Source organism: Carica papaya, chromosome 8 (assembly GCF_054855325.1).
Source record: "Carica papaya isolate Zhongbai chromosome 8, ASM5485532v1, whole genome shotgun sequence".
Classification (NCBI taxonomy): domain Eukaryota; kingdom Viridiplantae; phylum Streptophyta; class Magnoliopsida; order Brassicales; family Caricaceae; genus Carica; species Carica papaya.
In genome coordinates, this window is record NC_142316.1 from 10,081,253 (window position 1) to 10,095,621 (window position 14,369).

General features: G+C 46.0%; 5 non-coding genes and 16 pseudogenes across 5 annotated transcripts; 2 read left to right on the plus strand and 19 right to left on the minus strand.

The window, feature by feature from the left end:
• The first annotated feature begins 26 nt into the window (after positions 1-26).
• Positions 27-145, plus strand: LOC148240719 (5S ribosomal RNA; annotated as a pseudogene).
• Positions 146-347: 202 nt separating this feature from the next.
• Positions 348-465, plus strand: LOC148240720 (5S ribosomal RNA; annotated as a pseudogene).
• Positions 466-1,682: 1,217 nt separating this feature from the next.
• On the minus strand, positions 1,683-1,801 carry LOC148240721 (5S ribosomal RNA). Its single transcript, XR_015814692.1, has one exon. It is a non-coding gene; the product is annotated as a 5S ribosomal RNA (ribosomal RNA).
• Positions 1,802-2,362: 561 nt separating this feature from the next.
• LOC148240722 (5S ribosomal RNA) lies at positions 2,363-2,481 on the minus strand (annotated as a pseudogene).
• A 1,183-nt stretch (positions 2,482-3,664) lies between these two features.
• Positions 3,665-3,783, minus strand: LOC148240723 (5S ribosomal RNA; annotated as a pseudogene).
• Positions 3,784-5,014: 1,231 nt separating this feature from the next.
• Positions 5,015-5,133, minus strand: LOC148240724 (5S ribosomal RNA; annotated as a pseudogene).
• Positions 5,134-6,012: 879 nt separating this feature from the next.
• LOC148240725 (5S ribosomal RNA) lies at positions 6,013-6,131 on the minus strand. The gene has a single exon (XR_015815833.1). It is a non-coding gene; the product is annotated as a 5S ribosomal RNA (ribosomal RNA).
• Positions 6,132-6,365: 234 nt separating this feature from the next.
• Positions 6,366-6,484, minus strand: LOC148240726 (5S ribosomal RNA; annotated as a pseudogene).
• Positions 6,485-7,044: 560 nt separating this feature from the next.
• On the minus strand, positions 7,045-7,163 carry LOC148240727 (5S ribosomal RNA). The gene has a single exon (XR_015814828.1). It is a non-coding gene; the product is annotated as a 5S ribosomal RNA (ribosomal RNA).
• Positions 7,164-7,368: 205 nt separating this feature from the next.
• On the minus strand, positions 7,369-7,486 carry LOC148240728 (5S ribosomal RNA; annotated as a pseudogene).
• Positions 7,487-8,404: 918 nt separating this feature from the next.
• LOC148240729 (5S ribosomal RNA) lies at positions 8,405-8,523 on the minus strand. The gene has a single exon (XR_015815978.1). It is a non-coding gene; the product is annotated as a 5S ribosomal RNA (ribosomal RNA).
• A 209-nt stretch (positions 8,524-8,732) lies between these two features.
• On the minus strand, positions 8,733-8,851 carry LOC148240730 (5S ribosomal RNA; annotated as a pseudogene).
• An 883-nt stretch (positions 8,852-9,734) lies between these two features.
• Positions 9,735-9,853, minus strand: LOC148240731 (5S ribosomal RNA; annotated as a pseudogene).
• A 562-nt stretch (positions 9,854-10,415) lies between these two features.
• LOC148240732 (5S ribosomal RNA) lies at positions 10,416-10,534 on the minus strand (annotated as a pseudogene).
• A 209-nt stretch (positions 10,535-10,743) lies between these two features.
• LOC148240733 (5S ribosomal RNA) lies at positions 10,744-10,862 on the minus strand (annotated as a pseudogene).
• Positions 10,863-12,134: 1,272 nt separating this feature from the next.
• LOC148240734 (5S ribosomal RNA) lies at positions 12,135-12,253 on the minus strand. The gene has a single exon (XR_015815836.1). It is a non-coding gene; the product is annotated as a 5S ribosomal RNA (ribosomal RNA).
• Positions 12,254-12,459: 206 nt separating this feature from the next.
• Positions 12,460-12,578, minus strand: LOC148240735 (5S ribosomal RNA; annotated as a pseudogene).
• A 563-nt stretch (positions 12,579-13,141) lies between these two features.
• On the minus strand, positions 13,142-13,260 carry LOC148240736 (5S ribosomal RNA; annotated as a pseudogene).
• Positions 13,261-13,469: 209 nt separating this feature from the next.
• Positions 13,470-13,588, minus strand: LOC148240737 (5S ribosomal RNA; annotated as a pseudogene).
• Positions 13,589-13,790: 202 nt separating this feature from the next.
• On the minus strand, positions 13,791-13,909 carry LOC148240738 (5S ribosomal RNA; annotated as a pseudogene).
• Positions 13,910-14,114: 205 nt separating this feature from the next.
• Positions 14,115-14,233, minus strand: LOC148240739 (5S ribosomal RNA; annotated as a pseudogene).
• Positions 14,234-14,369: the final 136 nt, after the last annotated feature.

Genomic DNA, 14,369 nt, shown 5'->3' on the forward strand with positions numbered 1-14,369 from the left:
TATGTATTTGCAGCGCGAAACTAAACAGGTGCGATCATACCAGCACTAAAGCCCCGGATCCCATCAGAACTCCGCAGTTAAGTGTGCTTGGGCGAGATTAGTACTCGGATGGTTGACCTCCTCGGAAGTCCTCGTGTCGCACAAATTTTTTTTCAGACTGGTCATTCGACGTTACGCGTGTCTTGAACTAGGGTCCGCTGGTTTATACGCAAATGTGAGTCAAGAAGGAAGGGCATTTTAATCGATATTAGAACGAGAATGAGAGGTGAAGTGTGAACGCACAGGGAAACAAATGACGGGAGGGGGAAGAAAGGAGGAGTGTATGCATTTGCAGCGCGAAATTAAAGAGGTGCGATCATAGCAGCACTAAAGCCCCGGATCCCATCACAACTCTGCAGTTAAGTGTGCTTGGGCAAGAGTAGTACTCGGATGGGTGACCACCTGGGAAGCCCTCTGTTGCACCTTTTTTTTTTGGATGGGTTGTTCGACGTTACGCGCGAATTTAATTATAAACCGCTGGTTCATTTGCAAAGGTGAGTCACGGTGCCGGAGCATATTACTTGATATTAGAACGAGAAAGAGAGATGCAGAGTGCACGCACAAGGGAACAAATGACGGGAGGGTGGATGGGAGGAGAAAGAGTGTATGTATTTGCAATGCAGAATGAAACATGAGGGATCATACCAGCACTAATGCAACGGATTCTATCAGAACTCCGCAGTTAAGAGTGCTTGGGCGAAAAAAGTACTCGGATGGGTGACCTCCTGCGAAGTCCTTATATTTCACCCATTTTCTTAGGAGGTCCTCGTGTTGTACCCATCTTTTTGCAGATGATTCTTTCGACGTTACGCGCGACTTGATTTATGGTCCGCAGGTTTATTCGCAAATGTGAGTCACAGTGCCGTGGCATTTTACTTGATATTAGAACGAGTATGGGAGGTGCAGTGCGCACGCACAAGGAAACAAATGACGGGAGGAGGAAGAAAATGGAAGGAGTGTATGTATTTGAAGTGCAAAATTAAACAAGTGGCATCATACCAGCACTAATGCACTGGATCCCATCAGAACTTCACTGCGGAGTTATGATGGGATCCGCTGCATTAGTGCTGGTATGATCGCACCTGTTTAATTTCGGGCTACAAATACATAAACTCATTCCCCTTTCTTCCCCCTCCCGTCATTTGTTCCCTTGTGCGTGCGCACTGCACCTCCCGTTCTTGTTCTAATATCAAGTAAAATGCTACAGCGCTGTGACTCACATTTGCGAATAAACCTGAGGACCATAATTCAAGTCGCGCTTAACGTTGAAAGAATCATCTACAAAAAAGTGGGTGTTACACGAGGACTTCACAAGAAAATGGGTGAAATATAAGGACTTCGCAGGAGGTAACCCATGCTAGTACTACTCTCGCCCAAGCACCCTTACCTACGGAGTTCTGATAGAATCCGTTGCATTAGTGCTGCTATGATCGCACCTGTTTCATTTCGTGCTGAAAATACATACACTCCTTCTCCTTCCCTTCCCCTCCCATCAATTGTTTCCTTGTGCGTTCACACTCCACCTCTCCTTCTCGTTCTAATATCGATTAAGATGCCCCTGCTTCTTGACTCACATTTGCGTATAAACCAGCTGACCCTAGTTCCAGTCGCGCGTAACGTCGAACGACCCGTCTGAAAATAAATTGGTGCGACACGAGGACTTCCCTGGAGGTCACCCATCCGAGTACTATTCTCGCCCAAGCACACTTAACTGCGGAGTTCTGATGGGATCCGGTGCATTAATGCTGGTATGATCGCACCCGTTTAATTTTGCGCTGCAAATACATATACTCCTTCTCCTTTCTTCCCCCTCCCGTCATTTGTTTCCTTGTGCGTGCGCACTGTACCTCCCGTGCTCGTTCTAATATCAAGTAAAATGCTACGGTGCCGTGACTCACATTTGCGAATAAACCTGAGGACCATAATTCAAGTCGCGCGTATCGTCGAAAGAATCATCTGCAAAAAAATGGGTGCAACACGAGGACTTCCTAAGAAAATGGATGAAATATAAGGACTTCGCAGGAGGTCACCCATCCTAGTGCTACTCTCGCCCAAGCACCCTTAACTTGCAGAGTTCTGATAGAATCCGTTGCATTGGTGCTGGTATGATTGCTCATGTTTCATTCTGCGCTGCAAATACATACACTTTTTCTCCCTCCATCCCCCCTCCCATCATTTGTTTCCTTGTGCGTGCACTCTGCATCTCTCCTTCTCGTTCTAATATCGATTAAAATGCCCCTGATTCTTGACTCACATTTGCGTATAAACCAGCGGACCCTAGTTCCAGTCGGGCGTAACGTCGAACGACCCGTCTGAAAATAAATTGGTGTGACACGAGGACTTCCCTGGAGGTCACCCAGCCGAGTACTACTCTCGCCCAAGCACACTTAACTGCGGAGTTCTGATGGGATCCGGTGCATTAATGCTGGTATGATCGCACCCGTTTAATTTTGCGCTGTAAATACATATACTCCTTCTCCTTTCTTCCCCCTCCCGTCATTTGTTTCCTTGTGCGTGCGCACTGCACCTCCCGTGCTCGTTCTAATATCAAGTAAAATGCTACGGTGCCGTGACTCACATTTGCGAATAAACCTGAGGACCATAATTCAAGTCGCGCGTATCGTCGAAAGAATCATCTGTAAAAAAATGGGTGCAACACGAGGACTTCCTAAGAAAATTGGTGAAATATAAGGACTTCGCAGGAGGTCATCCATCCTAGTGCTACTCTCGCCCAAGCAATCTAAACTTGCGGAGTTCTGACAGAATCCGTTGCATTGGTGCTGGTATGATTGCTCATGTTTCATTCTGCGCTGCAAATACATACACTTTTTCTCCCTCCATCCCCCCTCCCGTCATTTGTTTCCTTGTGCGTGCACTCTGCATCTCTCCTTCTCATTCTAATATCGATTAAAATGCCCCTGCTTCTTGACTCACATTTGCGTATAAACCAGTGGACTCTAGTTCCAGTCGCGCGTAACGTCGAACGACCTGTCTGAAAAAAAAAATTAGTGCAACAAGAGGACTTCCCAGGAGATCACCCATCCGAGTACTACTCTCTCCCAAGCACACTTAACTGTAGTTTCTAAATATTTAAATGTTTAATAACGTAATGTTTTTCTTTACAGCATCTATTTTACTTAATATTTTAGGATGCTGATGCTATAAAAAAGAGTTTGAATATGATATTATAAATAAGATCGTAGTAAAAATTTTGATTCTATTAGCTTTAACGTAATTTATATAAAGTTAAAATATGACAGTAATAATATGATAAATAATTATTATAATTTAAAAATTTATTAAAAATGGCATAAAATAATTAATTATATAGTTCATGATACTTCAAACTTTAAAAATCATAACAATTAATTGGAGGGTGCATTTGAAATAATTTTAATAGTGCTGGTATGATCCCTCATGTTTCATTCTGCACTGCAAATACATACACTCTTTCTCCTTCCATCCCCTCTCCCGTCATTTGTTTCCTTGTGCGTGCACTCTGCATCTCTCTTTCTCGTTCTAATATCAAGTAATATGCCCCGGCACCGTGACTCACCTTTGCAAATGAACCAGCGGTTTATAATTCCACTCGCGCGTAACGTCGAACAACCCATCCGAAAAAAAATAGGTGCAACACGAGGGCTTCTCAGGTGGACACCCATCCGAGTACTACTCTCGCCCAAGCATACTTAACTGCGAAGTTCTGATGGGATCCGGATCTTTAGTGCTGGTATGATCGCACCTGATTAATTTTGTGCTGCAAATTCATACACTCCTTCTCCTTTCTTCCCCCTCCCGTAATTTGTTTCCTTGTGCGTTCACACTTCACCTCTCATTCCCGTTCTAATATCGATTAAAATGCCCCTCCTTCTTGACTCACATTTGCGTATAAAGAAGTGGACCCTAGTTCCAGACGCGCGTAACGTCGAACGACCCGTCTGAAAAAAATTGGTGCGACACGAGTACTAAGCTCGCCCATCCGAGTACTAATCTCGGCCAAGAACACTTAACTGCGGAGTTCTGATAGGATCCGGTGCATTAGTGGTGGTATGATCGCACCTATTTAATTTCGCGCTGCAAATTAATAATCACATTCCCCTTTCTTCCTCCTCCCGTCATTTGTTTCCTTGTGCGTGCGCACTGCATCTCCCGTTCTTGTTCTAATATCAAGTAAAATGCTACGGTGCCGTGACTCACATTTGCGAATAAACCTGAGGACCATAATTCAAGTCGCGCGTATCGTCGAAAGAATCATCTGCAAAAAAATGGGTGCAACACGAGGACTTCCTAAGAAAATGGGTGAAATATAAGGACTTCGCAGGAGGTCACCCATCCTAGTGCTACTCTCGCCCAAGCACCCTTAACTTGCGGAGTTCTGATAGAATCCGTTGCATTAGTGCTGCTATGATCGCACCTGTTTCATTTCGTGCTGAAAATACATACACTCCTTCTCCTTCCCTCCCCCTCCCATCAATTGTTTCCTTGTGCGTTCATACTGCACCTCTCCTTCTCGTTCTAATATCGATTAAAATGCCCTCCTTCTTGACTCACATTTGCGAATAAACCTGAGGACCATAATTCAAGTCGCGCGTAACATCGAAAGAATCATCTGCAAAAAAATGGGTGCAACACAAGAACTTTACAAGAAAATGGGTGAAATATAAGGACTTCGCAGGAGGTAACCCATGCTAGTACTACTCTCGCCCAAGCACCCTTACCTATGGAGTTCTGATAGAATCCGATGCATTAGTGCTGGTATGATCGCACCTGTTTCATTTCGTGCTGAAAATACAAACACTCTCTCTCCTTCCCTCCCCCTCCCGTTATTTGTTTCCTTGTGCGTGCACTCTGCATCTCTCTTTCTCGTTCTAATATCAAGTAATATGCCCCGGCACCGTGACTCACCTTTGCAAATGAACCAGCGGTTTATAATTCCACTCGCGCGTAACGTCGAACAACCCATCCGAAAAAAAAATAGGTGCAACACGAGGGCTTCCCAGGTGGACACCCATCCGAGTACTGCTCTCGCCCAAACACACTTAACTGCGAAGTTCTAATGGGATCCGGATCTTTAGTGCTGGTATGATCGCACCTGTTTAATTTTGCGCTGCAAATTCATACACTCCTTCTCCTTTCTTCCCCCTCCCGTCATTTGTTTCCTTGTGCGTTCACACTTCACCTCTCATTCTCGTTCTAATATCGATTAAAATGCCCCTCCTTCTTGACTCACATTTGCGTATAAACCAGCGGACCCTAGTTCCAGACGCGCGTAACGTCGAACGACCCGTCTGAAAAAAAATTCGTGCGACACGAGTACTAAGCTCGCCCATCCGAGTACTAATCTCGCCCAAGAACACTTAACTGCGGAGTTCTGATAGGATTCGGTGCATTAGTGGTGGTATGATCGCACCTATTTAATTTCGCGCTGCAAATTAATAAACACATTCCCCTTTCTTCCTCCTCCCGTCATTTGTTTCCTTGTGCGTGCGCACTGCATCTCCCGTTCTCGTTCTAATATCAAGTAAAATGCTACGGTGCCGTGACTCACATTTGCGAATAAACCTGAGGACCAAAATTCAAGTCGTGCGTATCGTCGAAAGAATCATCTGCAAAAAAATGGGTGCAACACGAGGACTTCCTAAGAAAATGGATGAAATATAAGGACTTCGCAGGAGGTCACCCATCCTAGTGCTACTCTCGCCCAAGCACCCTTAACTTGCGGAGTTCTGATAGAATCCGTTGCATTGGTGCTGGTATGATTGCTCATGTTTCATTCTGCGCTGCAAATACATACACTTTTTCTCCCTCCATCCCCCCTCCCGTCATTTGTTTCCTTGTGCGTGCACTCTGCATCTCTCCTTCTCGTTCTAATATCGATTAAAATGCCCCTGCTTCTTGACTCACATTTGCGTATAAACCAGCGGACCCTAGTTCCAGTCGCGCGTAATGTCGAACGACCCGTCTGAAAATAAATTGGTGCGACACGAGGACTTCCCAGGAGGTCACCCAGCCGAGTACTACTCTCGCCCAAGCACACTTAACTGCGGAGTTCGGATGGGATCCGGCGCATTAGTGCTGGTATGATCGCACCCCTTTAATTCCGCGCCGCAAATACATAAACTACTTCTCCTTTCTTCCCCTCCCGTCATTTGTTTCCTTGTGCGTGCGCACTGCACCTCCCGTGCTCGTTCTAATATCAAGTAAATTGCTACGGTGCCGTGACTCACATTTGCGAATAAACCTGAGGACCATAATTCAAGTCGCGCGTATCGTCGAAAGAATCATCTGCAAAAAAATGGGTGCAACACGAGGACTTCCTAAGAAAATGGGTGAAATATAAGGACTTCGCAGGAGGTCACCCATCCTAGTACTACTCTCGCCTAAGCACACTTAACTGCAGAGTTCTGATGGGATCCAGTGCATTAGTGCTGGTATGATGCCACTTGTTTAATTTTGCGCTTCAAATACATACACTCCTTCTCTTTTCTTCCTCCTCCCGTCATTTGTTTCCTTGTGCGTGCGCACTGCACCTCCCGTACTCGTTCTAATATAGAGTAAAATGCCACGGCGCCGTGACTCACATTTGCGAATAAACCTGCGGACCATAAATCAAGTCGCGCGTAACGTCGAAAGAATCATCTGCAAAAAGATGGGTGCAACACGAGGACCTCCCAAGAAAATGGGTGAAATATAAGGACTTCGCAGGAGGTCACCCATCCGAGTACTTTTCTCGCCCAAGCACCCTTAACTGCGGAGTTCTGATAGAATCCGTTGCATTAGTGCTGGTATGATCCCTCATGTTTCATTCTGCACTGCAAATACATACACTCTTTCTCCTCCCATCCCCCCTCCCGTCATTTTATTTCTTGTGCGTGCACTCTGCATCTCTCTTTCTCGTTCTAATATTAAGTAATATTCCCCGGCACCATGACTCACCTTTGCAAATGAACCAGCGGTTTATAATTTCACTCGCGCGTAACGTCGAACAACCCATCCGAAAAAAAATAGGTGTAACACGAGGGCTTCCCAAGTGGTCACCCATCCGAGTACTACCCTCGCCCAAGCACAATTAACTGCGGAGTTCTGATGGGATCCGGAGCTTTAGTGCTGGTATGATCGCACCTGTTTAATTTCGCGCTGCAAATACATACACTCCTTCTCCTTTCTTCCCCCTCCCGTCATTTGTTTCCTTGTGCGTTCACACTTTACCTCTCATTCTCGTTCTAATTTCGATTAAAATGCCCCTGCTTCTCGACTCATATTTGCGTATAAACCAGTGGACCCTAGTTCAAGACGCGCGTAACGTCGAACGACCCGTCTGAAAAAAAATTGGTGCGACACGAGGACTTCCCAGGGGGTCAACCATCCGAGTACTAATCTCGCCAAGCACACTTAACTGCGGAGTTCTGATGGGATCCGGGGCTTTAGTGCTGGTATGATCGCACCTGTTTAGTTTCGCGCTGCAAATACATACACTCCTTCTCCTTTCTTCCCCCTCCCGTCACTTGTTTCCTTGTGCGTTCACACTTCACCTCTCATTCTCGTTCTAATATCGATTAAAATGCCCCTGCTTCTTGACTCACATTTGCGTATAAACCAGCGGACCCTAGTTCCAGACGCCCGTAACGTCGAACGACCCGTCTGAAAAAAAATTGGTGCGACACGAGGACTTCATAAGAAAATGGGTGAAATATAAGGACTTCGCAGGAGGTAACCCATGCTAGTACATCTCTCGCCCAAGCACCCTTACCTACGGAGTTCTGATAGAATCTGTTGCATTAGTGCTGGTATGATCGCACCTGTTTCATTTCGTGCTGAAAATACATACACTCCTTCTCCTTCCCCCCCCCCTCCCATCATTTGTTTCCTTGTGCGTTCACACTGCACCTCTTTTTCTCGTTCTAATATCGATTAATATGCCCCTACTTCGTGACTCACATTTGCGAATAAACCTGAGGACCATAATTCAAGTCGCGCGTATCGTCGAAAGAATCATCTGCAAAAAAATGGGTGCAACACGAGGACTTCCTAAGAAAATGGGTGAAATATAAGGACTTCGCAGGAGGTCACCCATCATAGTGCTACTCTCGCCCAAGCACCCCTAACTTGCGGAGTTCTGATAGAATCCGTTGCATTGGTTCTGGTATGATTGCTCATGTTTCATTCTGTGCTGCAAATACATACACTTTTTCTCCCTCCATCACCCCTCCCGTCATTTGTTTCCTTGTGCGTGCACTCTGCATCTCTCCTTCTCGTTCTAATATCGATTAAAATGCCCCTGCTTCTTGACTCACATTTCCGTATAAACCAGTGGACCCTAGTTCCAGTCGCGCGTAAAGTCGAACGACCCGTCTGAAAAAAAAAATTAGTGCGACACGAGGACTTCCCAGGAGGTCACCCATCCGAGTACTACTCTCGCCCAAGCACACTTATCTGCGGAGTTCTGATGGGATCCGGTGCATTAGTGCTGGTATGATCGCACTTGTTTAATTTTGCGCTGCAAATACATAAACTCCTTCTCCTTTCTTCCCCCTCCCGTCATTTGTTTCCTTGTGCGTGCGCACTGCACCTCTCGTTCTCGTTCAAATATCAGGTAAAATGCCACGGCGCCGTGACTCACATTTGCGAATAAATCTGCGGACCATAATTAAAGTCGCGCGTAACGTCGAACGGCACATCTGAAAAAAAGAAAATGGGTGCAACACGAGAACTTCCCAGGAGGTTACCCATCATTGTACTACTTTCGCCGAAGCACACTTAACTGCGAAGTTCTGATGGGATCCGGTGCATTTGTGTTGGTGTGACCGCACCTGTTTAATTTCGTGCTGAAAATACATACACTCCTTCTTCCCTCCCCCCTCCCATCATTTGTTTCCTTGTGCGTTCACACTGCACATCTCCTTCTCGTTCTAATATCGATTAAAATGCCCCTGATTCTTGACTCACATTTGCGTATAAACCAGCGGACCATAGTTCTAGTCGCGCGTAACGTCGAATGACCCATCTGAAAGAAAATTGTTGCGATACGAGGACTTCCCAAGAGGTCACCCATCCGAGTACTACTCTCGCACAAGAACACTTAACTGCAGAGTTCTGATGGGATCCAGTGCATCAGTGTTGGTATGATGCCACTTATTTAATTTTGCGCTTCAAATACATACACTCCTTCTCTTTTCTTCCTCCTCCCATCATTTGTTTCCTTGTGCGTGCGCACAGCACCTCTCGTACTCGTTCTAATATCAAGTAAAATGCCACGGCGCCGTGACTCACATTTGCGAATAAACATGCGGACCGTAAATCAAGTCGCACGTAACGTCAAAAGAATCATCTGCAAAAAGATGGGTGCAACACGAGGACCTCCCAAGAAAATGGGTGAAATATAAGGACTTCGCAGGAGGTCACCCATCCGAGTACTTTTCTCACCCAAGCACCCTTAATTGCGGAGTTCTGATAGAATCCTTTGCATTAGTGCTGGTTGATCCCTCATGTTTCATTCTGCACTGCAAATACATACACTCTTTCTTCTTCCATCCCCCCTCCCGTCATTTGTTTCCTTGTGCGTGCACTCTGCATTTCTCTTTCTCGTTCTAATATCAAGTACAATGGCACGGCGCCGTGACTCACATTTGCAAATAAATCTGCGGACCATAATTAAAGTCGCGCGTAACGTCGAACGACACATCTGAAAAAAAAAATGGGTGCAACACGAGAACTTCCCACGAGGTAACCCATCATTGTACTACTTTCACCAAAGCACACTTAACTGCGGAGTTCTGATGGGATCCGGTGCATTTGTGCTGGTATGATCGCACCTGTTTAATTTTGCGCTGCAAATACATAAACTCATTCCCCTTTCTTTCCCCTCCCGTCATTTGTTTCCTTGTGCGTGCGCACTGCACCTCCCGTGCTCCTTCTAATATAAAGTAAAATGCTACGGTGCCGTGACTCACATTTGCGGATAAACCTGAGGACCATAATTCAAGTCGCGCGTATCGTCGAAAGAATCATCTGCAAAAAAATGGGTGCAACACAAGGACTTCCTAAGAAAATTTGTGAAATATAAGGACTGCGCAGGAGGTCACCCATCCTAGTGCTACTCTCGCCCAAGCACACTTAACTTGCGGAGTTCTGACAGAATCCGTTGCATTGGTGCTGGTATGATTGCTCATGTTTCATTCTGCGCTGCAAATACATACACTTTTTCTCCCTCCATCCCCCTTCCCGTCATTTGTTTCCTTGTGCGTGCACTCTGCATCTCTCCTTCTCGTTCTAATATCGATTAAATTGCCCCTGCTTCTTGACTCACATTTGCGTATAAACCAGTGGACCCTAGTTCCAGTCGCGCATAACGTCGAACGACCCGTCTGAAAAAAAAATTAGTGCGACACGAGGACTTCCCTGGATGTCACCCATCCGAGTACTACTCTCGCCCAAGCACACTTATCTGCGGAGTTCTGATGGGATCCGGTGCATTAGTGCTGGTATGATCGCACCTATTTAATTTTGCGCTGCAAATACATAAATTCCTTCTCCTTTCTTCCCCCTCCCGTCATTTGTTTCCAAGTGCGTGCGCACTGCACCTCTCGTTCTCGTTCAAATATCAAGTACAATGCCACGGCGCCGTGACTCATATTTGCGAATAAATCTGCGGACCATAATTAAAGTCGCGCGTAACGTCGAACGGCACATCTGAAAAAAAGAAAATGGGTGCAACACGAGAACTTCCCACGAGGTAACCCATCATTGTACTACTTTCACCAAAGCACACTTAACTGCGGAGTTCTGATGGGATCCGGTGCATTTGTGCTGGTATGATCGCACCTGTTTAATTTTGCGATGCAAATACATAAACTTATTCCCCTTTCTTCCCCCTCCCGTCATTTGTTTCCTTGTGCGTGCGCACTGCACCTCCCGTGCTCCTTCTAATATAAAGTTAAATGCTACGGTGCCGTGACTTACATTTGCGAATAAACCTGAGGACCATAATTCAAGTCGCGCGTATCGTCGAAAGAATCATCTGCAAAAAAATGGGTGCAACACAAGGACTTCCTAAGAAAATTTGTGAAATATAAGGACTTCGCAGGAGGTCACCCATCCTAGTGCTACTCTCGCCCAAGCACCCTTAACTTGCGGAGTTCTGATAGAATCCGTTGCATTGGTGCTGGTATGATTGCTCATGTTTCATTCTGCGCTGCAAATACATACACTTTTTCTCCCTCCATCCCCCCTCCCGTCATTTGTTTCCTTGTGCGTGCGCACAGCATCTCCCGTTCTCGTTCTAATATCAAGTAAAATGCTACGGTGCCGTGACTCACATTTGCGAATAAACCTGAGGACCATAATTCAAGTCGTGCGTATCGTCGAAAGAATCATCTGCAAAAAAATGGGTGCAACACGAGGACTTCCTAAGAAAATGGGTGAAATATAAGGACTTCGCAGGAGGTCACCCATCCTAGTGCTACTCTCGCCCAAGCACCCTTAACTTGCGGAGTTCTGATAGAATCCGTTGCATTGGTGCTGGTATGATTGCTCATGTTTCATTCTGCGCTGCAAATACATACACTTTTTCTCCCTCCATCTCCCCTCCCGTCATTTGTTTCCTTGTGCGTGCGCACTGCACCTCTCGTTCTCGTTCAAATATCAAGTAAAATGCCACGGCGCCGTGACTCACATTTGTGAATAAACCTGCGGACCATAAATCAAGTCGCGCGTAACGTCGAAAGAATCATCTGCAAAAAGATGGGTGCAACACGAGGACCTCCCAAGAAAATGGGTGAAATATAAGAACTACGCAGGAGGTCACCCATCCGAGTACTTTTCTCTCCCAAGCACCCTTAACTGCGGAGTTCTGATAGAATCCGTTGCATTAGTGCTGGTATGATCCCTCATGTTTCATTCTGCACTGCAAATACATACACTATTTCTCCTTCCATCCCCCTTCCCGTCATTTGTTTCCTTGTGCGTGCACTCTGCATCTCTCTTTCTCGTTCTAATATCAAGTAATATGCCCTGGCACCGTGACTCACCTTTGCAAATGAACCAGCGGTTTATAATTCCATTCGCGCGTAACGTCAAACAACCCATCCGAAAAAAAATAGGTGCAACACGAGGGCTTCCCAGGTGGTCACCCATCCGAGTACTACTCTCGCCCAAGCACACTTAACTGCGGAGTTCTGATGGGATCCGGAGCTTTAGTGCTGATATGATCGCACCTTTTTAATTTCGCGCTGCAAATACATACACTCCTTCTCTTTTCTTCCCCCCTTCCGTCATTTGTTTCCTTGTGCGTTCACACATCACCTCTCATTCTCGTTCTAATATCGATTAAAATGCCCCTGCTTCTTGACTCACAATTGCGTATAAACCAGCGGACCCTAGTTCCAGACACGCATAACGTCGAACGACCCGTCTGAAAAAAAATTGGTGCGACAAGAGGACTTCCCAGGAGGTCACCCATCCGAGTACTAATCTCGCCCAAGCGTACTTCACTGCGAAGTTCTGATGGGATCCGGTGCATTAGTGCTGGTATGATCGCACCTGTTTAATTTTGCGCTGCAAATACATAAACTCATTCCCCTTTCTTCCCCCTCCCATCATTTGTTTCCTTGTGCGTGCGCACTGCACCTCCCGTTCTCGTTCTAATATCAAGTAAAATGTTACAACACCGTGACTCACATTTGCGAATAAACCTGAGGACCATAATTCAAGTTGCGCGTAACGTCGAAAGAATCATCTGCAAAAAAATGGGTGCAACACGAGGACTTCCTAAGAAAATGGGTGAAATATAAGGACTTCGCAGGAGGTCACCCATCCTAGTGCTACTCTCGCCCAAGCACCCTTAACTTGCGGAGTTCTGATCGAATCCGTTGCATTGGTGCTGGTATGATTGCTCATGTTTCATTCTGCGCTGCAAATACATACACTTTTTCTCCCTCCATCCCCCCTCCCGTCATTTGTTTACTTGTGCGTGCACTCTGCATCTCTCCTTCTCGTTCTAATATCGATTAAAATGCCCCTGCTTCTTGACTCACATGTGCGTATAAACCAGTGGACCCTAGTTCCAGTCGCACGTAACGTCGAATGACCCGTCTGAAAAAAAAAATTAGTGCGACACGAGAACTTCCCAAGAGGTCACCCATCTGAGTACTACTCTTGCCCAAGCACACTTAACTGCGGAGTTCTAATGGGATCTGGTGCATTAGTGCTGGTATGATGGCACCTGTTTAATTTCGCGCTGCAAATACATAAACAACTTCTCCTTTCTTCCCCCTCCCGTCATTTGTTTTCTTGTGCGTGCGCACTGCACCTCACGTTCTCGTTCAAATATCAAGTAAAATGCCACGGCGCCGTGACTCACATTTGCGAATAAATCTGCGGACCATAATTAAAGTCGCGCGTAACGTCGAACGGCACATCTGAAAAAAAGAAGATGGGTGCAACACGAGAACTTCCTAGGAGGTAACCCATCATTGTACTACTTTCGCCAAAGTACACTTAACTGCGGAATTCTGATGGGATCCGGTGCATTTGTGCTGGTGTTACCGCACCTGTTTATTTCGTGCTGAAAATACATACACTCCTTCTTCCCTACCCCCTCCCATCATTTGTTTCCTTGTGCGTTCACACTGCACCTCTCCTTCTCGTTCTAATATCGATTAAAATGCCCCTGATTCTTGACTCACATTTGCGTATAAACTAGTGGACCATAGTTCCAGTCACGCGTAACGTCGAACGACCCCTCTGAAAAAAAATTGTTGCGAGACAAGGACTTCCCAAGAGGTCACACATCCGAGTACTACACTCGCCCAAGCACACTTCACTGCGGAGTTCTGATGGGATCTGGTGCATTAGTGCTGGTATGATCGCACCTGTTTAATTTTGCGCTGCAAATACATAAATTCATTCCCCTTTCTTCCCCCTCCCGTCATTTGTTTCTTTGTGCGTGCGCACTGCACCTCCCGTTCTCGTTCTAATATCAAGTAAAATGCTATAGCGCCGTGACTCACATTTGCGAATAAACCTGAGGACCATAATTCAAGTCGCACGTAACGTTGAAAGAATCATCTGCAAAAAAATTGGTGCAACACGAAGACTTCCCAAGTGGTCACCCATCTGAGTACTACTCTCGCCCAAGCACACTTAACTGCGGAGTTATGATGGGATCTGTTGCATTAGTGCTGGTATGATCGCACCTGATTAATTTCGCGCTGCAAATACATAAACTCCTTCTCCTTTCTTCCCCCTCCCGTCATTTGTTTCCTTGTGTGTGCACTCTGTATCTCTCTTTCTCGTTCTAATATCAAGTAATATGCCCCGGCACCGTGACTCAC